Consider the following 13,807-nt stretch of genomic DNA (forward strand, 5'->3'; position numbering starts at 1 on the left):
ATCCAGCTTAGTCATAGGAGCAGTGTGTTGAATTTCTAAATATACACATCTTGAAGTCATGTCACTAGATGAGCCTTGTTTATTACAGTTTACTTTCTAGAAGTCACAGCTGTCCTCTCCAGGGCTTCATCCAGCTACTGCATCTACACTGCTCTCTCCATCTATGTCTCTATATTAGTCACACTGCAGCAAGAGCCCCGGAGCTCTACCATCATGCAAGACCTTCTGAACAACTCATAACTATGGCTAACCTGTGAAACAGTGTCCCGACCCCAACGTATAATGCTGAACCCCCATAGTGGGCACAGCCCTTATCACTCCATAACTTAGAGGCATGCTACTGGGCTGGCTTCTTGGTCAAGAGTTACCTTCAGTGCAGTGCTAGCTTGCCATGTCTGACATAAAATTATTGAAGACACTGATTCCCATTGGATAAGAGTCTGTTCCTCCTTTACATAAATCTACTGCACTATCTGCATCCAACCCTCTGCTCAAAATTGCATGGTACAAACAAACATCATAACAACAGAAAGCTGTTACAATTACAGATCAGAAGCAACTCTCAGTAATGGAATTTCATGTTCAAACACAGTTCTTAAGAATTGATGTCCAGCCTTATTGAGTTTCCTTTGGTCTCCAGACTCCTACTCAAAAATCCCCTTATGGTGCTTGATTGTCATTTAAGATATCATATAAGTAAAGAAAAAATAATCATTTCTCCCATTCCCATCCAAACCCATTACCACAATCCCGCTCCATCTAAGAAAACCATATAGCTAATCAATTGTTCAGGCAAAAAGTCTAACATTCTTGACTCTTTCTCCCCATAGACATCTTATGCAAATGGCCCGTAATTCCTTTCAGCCTGACATCTAACCAGTCTAAAGTACTTCTACTTCTTGTCACCTTTCAGCCTCTGAACTCATTGCTCCATCTCCACTTCTAAGACCTTTAAGACAGTGGCTAACATGACTGCGAGCTCTCTTGGTTAGGTTTGAGAAGGCAGGCATGGTAACCATTTTGTGCTTCCCTGTGTTTCTAGCAGCAACAGCATACAGGAGGTGCTCCATAAACTTACTGCATCTTTCCATGGAACCACCATTATATATATGCAATTAGAATACATAGACTTCCCTCCAAACCCTTCCAAATATCTCTTCCCACACTCCTTTAAAATCCATGGCCTCTTTTTGTCATTGGTGGCACCACCTTTTTATTATAGAATTTTCAACAGTATTCTTAGGTGTGCTAGTAAGATTGCAGAAACTTATGAATATTTGTTTCTTCACATATAAAATAAGGCAAACCAGAGTTCGAGGCTAGACTGGTCTGCAGAATGAGTTAGTTCCAGAACAGCTGAGACTATATAGAGTAATGCTGTTGCCAAAACACTAATTAAATAGATAAATAAATAAATGAATAAATAGGCAAATTAAGCAATCTATAAATTCCCTATTCATGCAAATTTCTACAAGTGTGTGTGTGTGTGTGTGTGTGTGTGTGTGTGTGTGCAAAGCTAACTGGAATTATAGAATATTCCTTTTCTACTCAATCCACTCTATGATTTCCACTTGGGTTCCTTTTGTTTTTATATCTGATAATTCATATGTATCACCACTTCACAGAGCACTTTGATTTCTGTCACTTCATTTGACATTCACCTGAAAGTCCCTGGACATTGTGCTGTTTGACCTCACTGATGACGCCTCTAGGCTCAGAGAGGTTATGAGATTTCTTCAAATTTGCCAACTATCACATTTCATTTAACCAATCTATTATGAATAAAGCATAAGAGTCAATATTATAAATTTTTGTAATCATGATGTGCACCAGGAACTTTCTAAAATAATATTTAGACTAATATTTACCACTACATACATGGCTTAAGGAATCCTAACACCTTGTTCCAGTCTTCATAAGGGTTTATAGAGGACTCTAATGCAATGCACCTTTAAGAGAGTTTTTACCAGTTTGTTTGAGTGTTGCAATGGCTGGTTTTTAGGTCAATTTGAAAGGGTTAGAATCATCAAGGCAGTGGACCTCCTGGCAACTCTGTGAGGGAGTTTCCAGAGACCTGTAACTAAGGAGGGAGACTCACCCTGCATATGCAGTACCTTTCCATGGGCTGGGATGAAGGTGGAATAGAAACAAAAGGAATCTAAGAGCAAATACTGTCTCTCTGTCGGCTGCTGCAGACACAATGTGACAGCCACTCCACAGTCCTACCAATCTGTGTTCTCTGTTGCAGAGGTTCCCTCTTAGAATGTGAGCTAAAATACATCCTCTCTTCTGTAAGCTTCCCACCCCCCACTTAGGTATTTTGTCACAGCAATGAGGAAAGAAAAGACCCGTGAGACCAAAACTCTCCCCCTCTCAATACAAGAGGACTGACTTCTCCCACTTATGTATGACTTTGCTGTTGTTGTTGTTGTTTGTCATGAACAACTCAGGTGTCTTTTTTTTTTGACTGAGTCCTTTCCATTTGCATTTTCATGATGGATTTTTTTTATTTATTAAAAATTTCCACCTCCTCCCCTCCTCCCATCTCTCTTCCTCTCCTCTCCCTCTCCAGTCCTAAGAGAAGTCAGGGTACCCTGCCCTGTGGGAAGTCCAAGGCCCTCCCCGCTCCATCCAGGTCTAGGAAGGTGTGTATCCAAACAGACTAGGCTCCCAAAAAGCCAGCACATGTAGTAGGATCAAAACCCAGTGCCATTATCATTGGCTTCTCAGTCAGCCCCCATTGTCAGCCACATTCAGAGAGTCCGGTTTGAGAACTTTGAATGAATGACTGCCTCCAGAGAGCTGCTGCAATGAGTAGGAGTTAAGACAATGTCAAAGGTTTGCCTGCCAGTTAGCATGCCAGTACGGGCAGGGGAAATGCCATGTAGTTCCACCCCTAGATGAAAAGCTACAGGTGTTCAATGGCTGCTGAGAAGAAAACCAATTTCCTCTACAGATGACCTCCTACACAGGGTGTACAATCTCAAATGGACATTCCTGGACATATATACATATAAGCAACAATAATTGACTAAGAAGGGTATATATCCATGTGTGGATACATACATATATATGTTATGCATACCTGTGTACATAAAGAAGAGATTGTGAATTTGGAAGGAAGAAGGAGGACAGGAACAACATAGCTACTGTACTAATGTGTGAAATTCTCAAAAATTAAAGTTAAAGAAAATTAATAAAGATTTGGCTTCAATTGAGGCTACATGTATTTGTTATATCCATAATTTCAAATGTTCCTTTTATATCCATGCAGGATGTTGTCAAGGAATGATGACCAATGAAGCCCTCCACCTTGATTTCACAGTATAATCAGCACTGTGCCCACTCAGATGAAAAGCATTTCCACCAAGATTTCTATAGTGATATTTTGTTTGTGAGCTAACAAATAAAGCTTGCCTGAAGATCAGAGTGCAGAGCTAAGACACTAGATAGCCATAGAGGCCAGGCACACACCTTTCATCCCAGCACGCAGGAGACAGAAGCAGACAGGCATCTGTGAATTCAAGGTCACCCTGGGCTACCCAAGATTGAATCTGTCTAAAATAGAAACAGAGCTCACACAAAGGTGAACCCAGCACTTGTGATCACAGGCCTTTAATACCAGTACTAGGGAGTTGGAGACAGGAGTGATGTGGCTGGGAATATAAGATGGGAAGAGATAGGAGCTCAGAGGAGTCTGGGGTTTTGTAGAGAGTATTCAGTCTGAGGATTCAGAGGGACAGGATTGCCCCTTTGGTCTGAGGATTTAGAGAGGTAAGAACTAGTGGTTGATTGCTCTGCTTCTCTGATCTTTCAGCTTTCACCCCCTAAAATCTGACTCCAGGTTTTTATTTTGAGACCAATTAGAATTCATGCTACAGATTTACCTTCTCTTTCTGTTTCTAGTCTGCTTAACCCTCGTCTGGATGGTCTGATCTGGAGCTGCCCGTCAATAAGCACATGTAATCCTTCCCCCTTGTTCGCACGATAGCTTTCAGTCCCAACCCTCACACCCAACCTACCACGCATTATGTTTTTAACATTTCAATCTTCTGTATGAAAATTTTGTGATGTTTCCTTCAAGCAGGTGGAATCTATATTGCAGGGATAGGGCTGTTTCACTTTAAAACTAATCGCCCAAATTTCTACTGTATTTTTTTTTCTTTTAGCTCCACAATATCTTTAAAGGATTCAAAGGCAGGTCAAGGGGCACAGTATCTGTTGGCTGGGCTGTTGGCAGAGGAAACCAAATCCCTAGTGCCTAGTCCTGAAAGAACCTAAGTCAAACTGATGAGGGAAATGCAGGACAACCAGCAATTTTAACCCAAAGCCATGAGGTGTGGGGGGAGGACTTACATCCACCCATTAAAAGACAATAGAAGATTAAATTCAAAGGTGGGATCCTGAACAGAAGTTGAGGGGGTGGGAAGAGTGCATAGATATGAATCTATTAATGTCAAGTTTTAGAAGGAAAGAAAGAGATGGAGGGAGGGGGCTGGAGATGTCAGGGAAGGAGAAAGGGATTTATAAAACTATCTGTGAGTAGAAGTTTAGGGATTATGGTGCTACCCAGAGGAAAGGGGATGAGACAAGACAGGAACAACCTTTCCTACAGAATGCTTCCTGCAGGAATACAAATGCAGAGCAAAAAAATGTAAGCAAAAAAACAACAACAACAAACAAACAAAAACAGCAAGAAACTCTCCCACCACCCAAGGCATGCAGAACTCTTTAGCCAGCTGTGGTGGATGCCCTTTACCCTTAGTTGATTAGAGGAGGAGCCAACTGTGTGGGGCAGGTCACCCAAAGAAGTTCTTTACTTCCAACCATTATCACCTGCCAGAGTAGAGCTCGGCCCTGGATAAATTTAATAAGAGGCCTGAGTCTCAGTTTCCCCTGAAGCAATACCTGGTAGCAGAAAAGAACCACAAGCTGAGATTACTCAGCCCCTACCCAAGAGCAGACCATTCAAAGGAAATGCCTGGCATTTCAAGTGCTATAGATAGAAACACCTGCCAGTGCACACTCACCAGGACACCCCTAGACAAACGTCAGCCAATCAGGGGTCCTGAACCTCAGAGATCCCTCACCCCCACCTTTACTACTATGAAAAAAAAAAACAATTCTAACTGAGCTCTGGGCTCTCTGGTTATTCCACTACGTTGGACATGCGGAGGGACAGAGTTTGCAAACTTGCATACAATAAAGGCTCTTTCCTATTACATACGGGACTTCGTTTCCTTGTTGGCTTGCGGGGTTGCGCGGATTTGGGCATAACACCAACAGCTAGTGCTGAAGAGTTCTAAGAGCTTGGAAGTTCACGGCAGACTACTTGGAACTGTAATATCTCTGGTGAGAGCAAACATCTTCCTATTGGTCTCTTCAGAATCTCACCTTTCCAGAACGGCAGATAGAGAAGTTGTTGCTTAGTTTTGCATTTGGACTGGTAAGTTAAAATGGGATTTCTCTCCAGTCTCTGGAATCTTTCCAGCCTTTCCTAAAAAGAGCACAAATTCTATCTCTGTTTCAGTAGCTATTAAACAAGTTAATTTGTTATTATTGTTTTTGTCCGTGCTATTATCTCCTAAGAACCAGAAAGTAAAAGACTGTGTACGTCCCCAGGTCAGAAATCTGAGCACTTAGACAAACACCTTGCGTGGAGGAAGTAGGCAAGGTCATTACTGAACTTGGCAAGGGTCTGCAGCTGCACAAGTGTTCTCAATTGGCTCCTTAGGTGATTCCAAGCAGCCTTTGCTCGAGAGGGGAATTCTTCCAAGGACAGGCTAGCCTAAAGGCCACCTTAGGTTCCTGCTGCTGTTTCCAAGGTTTTACAGAGTACTTCTGCCCCAGCCACCCCCCGGGGCTTCAGTGTAGCACTGCAAAACAGACACTCTCATCTCCCGCCCTAGATGGGGCTCCCCCCACTGGCGGGAACTAGAGGCACTGCAGTGCGACACCCCACGGGGAGCTGAATCTCAAGCCTGAGCTTGTGATCTACACAGGCCCTGGTGACAGCGGCCAGACCTTCTTCGGTTTGAGAGCCCCAGAGAAGAACCCTGGGTGCCATCGATCCTCTGGTAGCCAGCGTCTTTGCGTCCCCACCTACCCGTGCCGAGTCTCTGGTCTCCGGCGCGTGTCCCCACGTGTTCTGAAGCCCCAGGTGCCGCCGCGCTGGCTCCAGAAGCCAAGAGGCCGCGGGGACCGGAGCGCACGGGCTGCCGCCGCACCACGTGTGCTAACCGGGCTGGCGCAGGCGGAGCGGGCCAGGTCCGGCTCCTCCAGCCCAAGCGCAAACCCGCTGTCACGCGCCGTGTCGCAGGCCGGCGGCCCAGCCCGGTCCCAGCCTCCAGGGTGCGCGGGGACACCTTCTGGACAGCGCAATGGACACGGTCTGCAAAGGAACCGGTAAGATGCACGCTTTGGTGTCAGTGCCTGTGGGCACCGGAGGGCAACCAATGCCTTGAGTTCAACGAGGACGGCTGATCCCAGAACCACCCCTTTCATTGAAAGAGGTACCTGGGGCGCACTGGACAAACTCAAGGAGGTCATAGGAAATTGGACACAGGGATGCTTTCCACAGAGGGACACTAAGGCAAAAATAGTCCTGCCTGATTGGTTATCCAAACAGTCCCACTGGAATCTGCAACAGCCAGGTTGGCTGGCTAGACCCCAAGTTGGCCATCAGTTTTGGATGTCCCTTGCCTGATGTTTCTCAGAAGCCAGGCTTGGAAATGGCGCCCTTTGAAAGGGAAAATTTCAGTAAAATGGTATCTCTAAGAATTCTCTGGGGGATGGATCGCTCCCAAGTCCCCAGCCTTCATGTTGGAGCTTGCTGGATGATTTTTCATAAAGATACACCGAAGTGAAAAAGATGAATCTAGATTTCATTGCTATGTTGCTGAAAATGGTAGCACAAGCCAAAATGGGTGGTGTCAACAGCTTTGGTATGGAATGGGATGGGTTGTAGAATGTGTGAGGAGACCTCTAAATCTTCAATTGAAGAAGCCACTTGGGGACGCTTTTCTCCTGGTGTTTTATCTTCCCCATTGAGGTGGAGACAAATGAGGGACTTGTCTACTGATTGCCAGGGTCCTCTGCGGGGTCTCACTTTGTGGCCACAGAGCATGCATGGGCGACTCTACCGGTGAAAGCCCTTTTCTAGAAAAGAGCCAAACTTGAACCCCCTGCAGTTCAGAATCTTGCATCTGAGATTCTCCTGCAGCCCTGCCAGACCGATGGCTTACTCAGGGGTAGTAGGCGAAGGGATGGTGGGTGTCTTTTTTTACCCCAAAGGAAACCCTTAGGGCAAAAGGGCTTAAACAGGCTTTCTCTGCCAAACTTTCTCCGCGTGTCATTTGTCACTTTGAAAGCAGCAATATTACTATAATGCAAATGTTGGTTACTTTATTTGACAATGGCACTATTTAAATAAAAGATCATGTAAAGCAGAGCGTTTAATTGGCTTTAATTTATATTTCATTAGCTTGACGTGGACTTTATAGTTAAAGTCCGTAAGGTAATATCTTCTTAAAACTAAGCAATCAGATATATTAAGTAAGGCCACTCTGAAAATTTTGGGCCCCAATTTTGTATTTTTATTTACTTATTTGAGTGTGTGCACATCTGAGTGTACTTAGGTGCATGAATCCTGTGCGGAGTTCATGGGACAACTTTTAGGGGTTGATTCCCTTCTCCTACCTTTTGGGTTTGGAGGTGAACTGTGTTCATAAATGATTCTCTCTTTAAAAATCTGGGGCTGGGTGGTGGTGGCGCATGCCTTTAATCCCAGCACTCAAAAGGCAGAGGAAGATGGACCTCTGTGAGTTCAAGGCCAGCCTGGTCTACAAGAGCTAGTTCCAGGAGAGGCACCAAAAACTATAGAGAAACCCTGTCTCAAAAATCAAAAAAAAAAAAAAATCTGGGTGTATTAATCAAATTTGGATTTTTAAGGTCTAGCCTTTTAAGGAGTTTCTACTTTGAAAATCAGAAGAATCCCCATAATATTCAAAGGCAATCCTAAAGAAGTCAGGAAGCTAAATCACTGGTAGTCCTGGAGACTAAGTTCTTGACAATGCTAGACAAGTCTCTATATGTGCTTTCTCCATGGAGAATACGGGACTCCAATACAGGACTCCAAAACTGTCTGTTTTACTAGTGTCCTTAATAATTTCCACCATCACCAAATATGAGCTACTTTATTTACTTAATATTATTTAACCACACTTTGTTTTTCATTAGACTTTATCTGTGGAATGAAACCCACAAAATACCAGGTTTTATATGTTATCACTTTTCTACTGTGTAGAAAAATGCATATATAACTTTTAAAGAGTTATCTGGGAATCACCTAAAATCATATGTGAACCCTCAGTTGTACACTTGGCACATGGGGAGAAAATGCAAGGTGTGAACATGCTCTAGGGAGTGACGAGGGAAGCCTATTCCACAGAACAGCAGAGAACGTATTAGAGTCAAGCATCCCTATTTTGAAATTAACTCAGAACTCCCATAATCACAGTATATCTCCTGGCACCCCACCGCAAATTCTCAGTAAGTTCTCGTGTCGCGCTTTCCAGATGCCTCTCTGAAGTCCATATGCCTTCTCACATGCCCCAAGCTGACAGACAGCCTAGGGGCCAGATTCAATCCACAAATGTATTTACTTAGTTTTAAAAATCAGGAAGATGTTTGCTTAAAAAAAAAAGGTTGAAATTAAAATTTTTAAAAATTAAAGAGAATTGCTTTTAGAAATCTAAATTTCTAGTTTCAGAAGGGCTGACGGGCTTTTCCCAGAGAGGTCACAGGCTTTTCTACAGAGGTTTCCACTTCTAGTCTACTGCTGGTACACTGACCACTGAGCTCACGTATCGACTGTCTTGAGCTTCGTGACTTATGACCTAAACCACCTTCCAGATCTACTAATCCCACACTATCTATAGATAAATAAATGAAAATAAAGTGAGCTAGGTATCAACAAAGGCGTTACTTTGAACAAAAGCCAATCTCTAAGCACCAATTTTTCCTTACTAACTGCTCAGAAAACACTTCATGTCGGTAAAATTTTTAAATATTTAAAATATTTAAACGTGATATAGCAATACTTAAATATCTAAATAAAAATTAGAATTAATTTAAATTTCATTCAATTTAATATTAAATATAACAATTTAAAGATTTAACTAAAATAAAATATATAAAAATATTTACATATTATTTAAAAATTAAAAATGTAACTCTTAACAGTTCTAGTGGCCCTTCCTTCTCTAGTGTCTGAAACAGCAAAATTAGATGCTTTCTTTTGACATTTGAGCTTTTAGGAGTGCAGTGGGGCTCTTTCCTCCTCTCCAGGGTTCTTTAGAAATGTTCGCAGTGCTGCCATGATGCTGTTGATTCTGTTCTGTTGACAAAAGATGCCACGCAAAAGCCTGGCCATGATCATCTAGCTGTCAGATGTGCTAAGTGCTATTATCCACTCTAAGCCACTTACAAGCCTGGTTCTGCAGATTTCACCTTGGCAATTATTTTTGTTTCCTTCAAGTATAATTCAAATGAATGTGGTTTTTCTTTCTTTATATATTCGCAAATCACAGTTAAACAACTTTCTAATCTTCCTAATCTCTGAAATGAAGTCTTCCAGTATCATGTGTGTCTGAAATCAAAACTTTGGATTTTTCAGTTATTCACATTAGTTGTATTAGCAGTAATGATGTATATTATCACATTTTGCTTGAATATTTAACTAGCTAAACCTCATCACTGACTGCAATAAATGGTGGTAGAATAAGATGGATTTGGCCCTCTAAGTTGAACTGCAAGTGGAATAGAGAAGGAAAAGATAATAAAAAGCTATCTATTTCTCAAAAAAAAAACCCTAAATGTATAAAATAGAAATTTAATCTCAAAAGAGAACAATTTTTCTTATTCCCCACAGAAAATGATGAACCTTTGACGACCCAACCTAAGACAGTTTCCTGAGTTAAAACCATAAAAATCCACTAGCTGTGCACTTCTTCCCCTGGGGGAGAGTGACTTATCTTATAATATGAACAGAGAACGGGGTAGAGGATAATATTAACCAACCTTCTCCCTACTTTCTTGGTTTAACTTGTGCCCAGGGAAACTCAGTCTGTAATTTCATCAATTTCGCACCATTAATACACATTAAACTAACTTTAAAAGCCATGGAGTAATAGTCTGAGTGAGTAGATGCTATTAAACCTAATGACACCTTTGACGCATTTATTAAAATGATGCGTGCCTTTGAAAGGACCATTGTGTTTCCATAAGACAGAGAGGAGTAAACTTTATACTATCTAGGTGAACATCCTTTGTCTCTTAGGTACAAAAAAGAAAGGTGGATACAATCAGATTATTTCTTTTCTGTAATTGTATCTTTTATATTTTGAGATTACATAATTATATCATTTCTGCCTTCCCTTCCCTCCCTCTAAACCCTCCTGTACACCCTTTCTTGTTCTCTTTCAAATTCATGGCCTTTTTGCAAGTTTTTGGTGTGTGTGTGTGTGTGTGTGTGTACATATGTATTCCTAAATACATAAATACAAACATCTCAATCTGTACAATTTTACTTGTATATATATTTCAGGGCTGATCATTTACTACTGGATAATCAATTATTGTCTCTTCCCTGGAGAAGGTTTTCACCTCCTTTCAACATTCCTTACTTGCTTATCTTCCTTGTGTAAGGTTGAAGATTGGCGTGTTTGTTGCTGTGGTCCTTGTTCAGCTCATGCCTAGGTAGTGATGTTGATGAGACTTTGTGTGTAGTTTTTACCATTCTTATGAGATACAATCTCACAACAAACTCCCTGGCTTTTACAATCTTCCCACCCTCTCTTCTTCAATGATTACTGAAATTCTGTCATCTGGGCTGACAATGCTCCCTGCAAAAGCCAAAGACCACATAGTAAAAACCTCAGCACTAGGCATGATAAGCCCTCTTTTGATTTGTTGATCAGGATTGTTCAAGAAACTCCCACAAACAAAAAAGACTATTGCTATTGCCCTTGGTATCCCTCTGGAGTAAGAGAAGAAAAGTTGTTGATGACACCATGTTCTTGAGATACAGGAACCAGAGACCTCTGAGCTAGAACTGACCTAGACGCTTCCTACCTGAGAACTAACTTCCATGGTACCAGAAATCATCAAGTAAGCTTCCAAAAATAGGGAAGCAACCAACTGTTCTTCCTAGCTGCTTATGAGGCTTATGCACCACAACCACCGCCCTCATGGCATGATAAACTGAAGGAAGGGTACAGTAGTGACACACACCGCCTGGAAGTAACTGACAGCTCTCTGACTGAACTTAGAACTCACGCAACAAGAAGTAAGTCATGCCTAGTACTGAAAAGCCTAGCCAACTACCGAGGTTAATGAAGTCCTGGATCTTGGAGAAATACCCCCAACCACCAATTTGCTAATCCAGTATAATCCTCCTCTACATCCTAAATATGTGTCCTTACACCCAGAGATAAGTGTAATCCTCACCCCGCATCAAGGAAACTTCTATTTGCAAAAATTGGAGACTATTACAGAAAACCATAATCAAACAAAAAGTAGAATTGTGGAATCTAGTCTGAACTGAATATATATTCAAAACAGCTCTTACACCTAAGGCTATTTATTTTCTTATTACTGAAAATACTTTTATCTTATGATACATTCTGATCATGCTTTCCTCTCCCTATCCAGATCGTCCCTACCTCCTCAACTATACAAATCTTTTGTGATTGGGTGGTGGGAGGGGAATGTTTCTTTTTGTGTCTGTGATTCTTATGCTTTTTCTTCTTTATTGTTTGCTTTTCATGATGGTTTGTTTGTTTTCATTTGCGTGTTTGTTTTCTGAGTTTATTCCTTATCCCTAACCTAAGCGAATGTTTTTCTAGTAGCTCCTGCAAGGTCTCGGGAGTTCTGTCCATGGTTCTGAATCAGTCTCTTTCTCTGAGACCCAACCTTCCACTTTACACATGAAAAAGAAAGACTGGTATTTATCCAAACTAACAACTTTAAAAACATGAATATAAGGCTAAATGGTGGTGGTACACACCTTTAATCCCAGAACTCTGGAGGCAGAGGCAGGCTGAAACCCGAATTTGAGATCAGCCTGATCTACGGAGTGAGTTCCAGGACAGCCAGGGTTACACAGAGAAACCCTGTTTCAAAACACAAAACAAAATAAACAGCCAAAAAAAACCCATAAATATAAATTGAGAAATTCGTGTATTATACAACTATGTAATTATTATAGAAGAAAATGTGAAAACACTTTGTGTATTTGAGGAATTTGGGAGGGAAATAGCAAGTGTTCTACCTTGGTTTTTCATCTTTTAACTCTTACAATTCCTTCCTTTACAAAACTGTAGTGTGGCAATAATATTGTTAATCACTAACTTCTGTTCATTTACCAGAAACTTTTCATTTTATATTTTGAGAGAACACTTTGAGTATTCTTCATGCAATTTCAAGCAAGGCAACGTCGTGCACATTCTAATAATGAACCATAATTTGCATTCCCTCTTACATACCCACAGGACACTAATGATCAGTTTTCAGATTAATTCACTGAGACATATAGTTCTGAAGATAAGAAGCCATAAAAGTTAATAGTTGTTGAACATATATTGAAAATAATACCACAAGCAGGGCACATCACTACAACATAACATCAGTGAGGGACTGAGCCATTTTGGTATATTTGTGAATTTATTATATCTATTCCCTAGCTAAATTCCTAACATATAGTAAGTGTTCAGTTCTTATTAGTTGCATCAATTAGAATCTGAATGATAGGAGAAATACAAAAAGAACAATATTTGGTGGCACTGGTCAGATGATACCAACTCTGACGTATTGCCTTTAGAGAGGAGATGCATTCACCAATTACCAAATTAGAGAATTGATTATTCTGTTTTCTCCAATGTATTTAAATATTAAGAGCAAAAATAAGTGTGTTTTTAATTAGTGTGTATTAAATGTTATATACTTGGTGTGTTTCCTCTATAGTATGTCTTTAATATTCATACAGCTATTAACTTTTTCTTCAAATGTGGGAAGTTAATCAACTTGCTTAAATAATCCGGCAAATAAATAATAATTAAAAGTTTTTAATGACTAAGTTTTGGCTTTTAAACAACTATTATCCCCAAATTTCAGCCAACTTTAGCACTGACGTGCTGTATCATTTTTTAAATCACCATCTAAGTTAAAGCTTTTCAAAACTCTGCCCCACCTGACCAGTTTACAAGAAATTTCTCACGCATAAATACTTTTCCTTTTCTAGGTAGCTGGGGTTACCTGGGAAATAGAGAATGAGAATGATGTCATGGAAAATTAATAACAGCTGGTGCTCTCAGTCAGCAATGTTTCCTGACACTCTAGTAGAGGAATCATTTCCAGCAGTGTATTCTCCCCCACAGTAAATGATATGTAATTACAAACTGAAGGAAATGCCCTGCAAAGGGAAATATCTTCTACTTTCCAGCAAGGCCTATATCAAACATTTGAACATATTGACCAATTCTGACTTACACATTAAAATGATTACAGAAACATCACTAATAAAGCCTCCAATTGTTTTTACATTTCCCCAGCATGATTGCTGTTTTATGTTGTCCTTTTGAGAGCAGAACTTGCAAATCCAGCACCTCTTTTGCATTGCTAATCATCACTAGCATGCATCCAGAAACCTCACCAGTCACCTTAAATCAACTCAAAAATAACAATATTCCCAGAAAGAGTGTTGGGAGAAAGAAACCTGTAGAGAAGTTATAATAAATATGCAAAATTC

The 13,807-nt window shown here is 40.8% G+C and overlaps 1 protein-coding gene and 1 pseudogene across 2 annotated transcripts in view; one reads left to right on the top strand and one right to left on the bottom strand.

The window, feature by feature from the left end:
* LOC142843540 (nonsense-mediated mRNA decay factor SMG5 pseudogene) overlaps positions 1–13,807 on the bottom strand; it is a 97,210-nt pseudogene that overhangs the window by 58,095 nt on the left and 25,308 nt on the right.
* The window catches only part of Sybu (syntabulin), a 108,474-nt gene continuing 100,637 nt past the window's right edge, over positions 5,971–13,807 (top strand). The window contains exon 1 of one of the 2 annotated variants that reach the window (XM_075961039.1): positions 5,971–6,405. The gene's annotated coding sequence lies outside the window, so the exon portion shown is untranslated. The remainder of the gene's footprint in view (positions 6,406–13,807) is intronic. The other variant, XM_075961042.1, reaches the window with a different exon arrangement.

Source organism: Microtus pennsylvanicus, chromosome 2, assembly GCF_037038515.1.
Source record: "Microtus pennsylvanicus isolate mMicPen1 chromosome 2, mMicPen1.hap1, whole genome shotgun sequence".
Taxonomy (NCBI): domain Eukaryota; kingdom Metazoa; phylum Chordata; class Mammalia; order Rodentia; family Cricetidae; genus Microtus; species Microtus pennsylvanicus.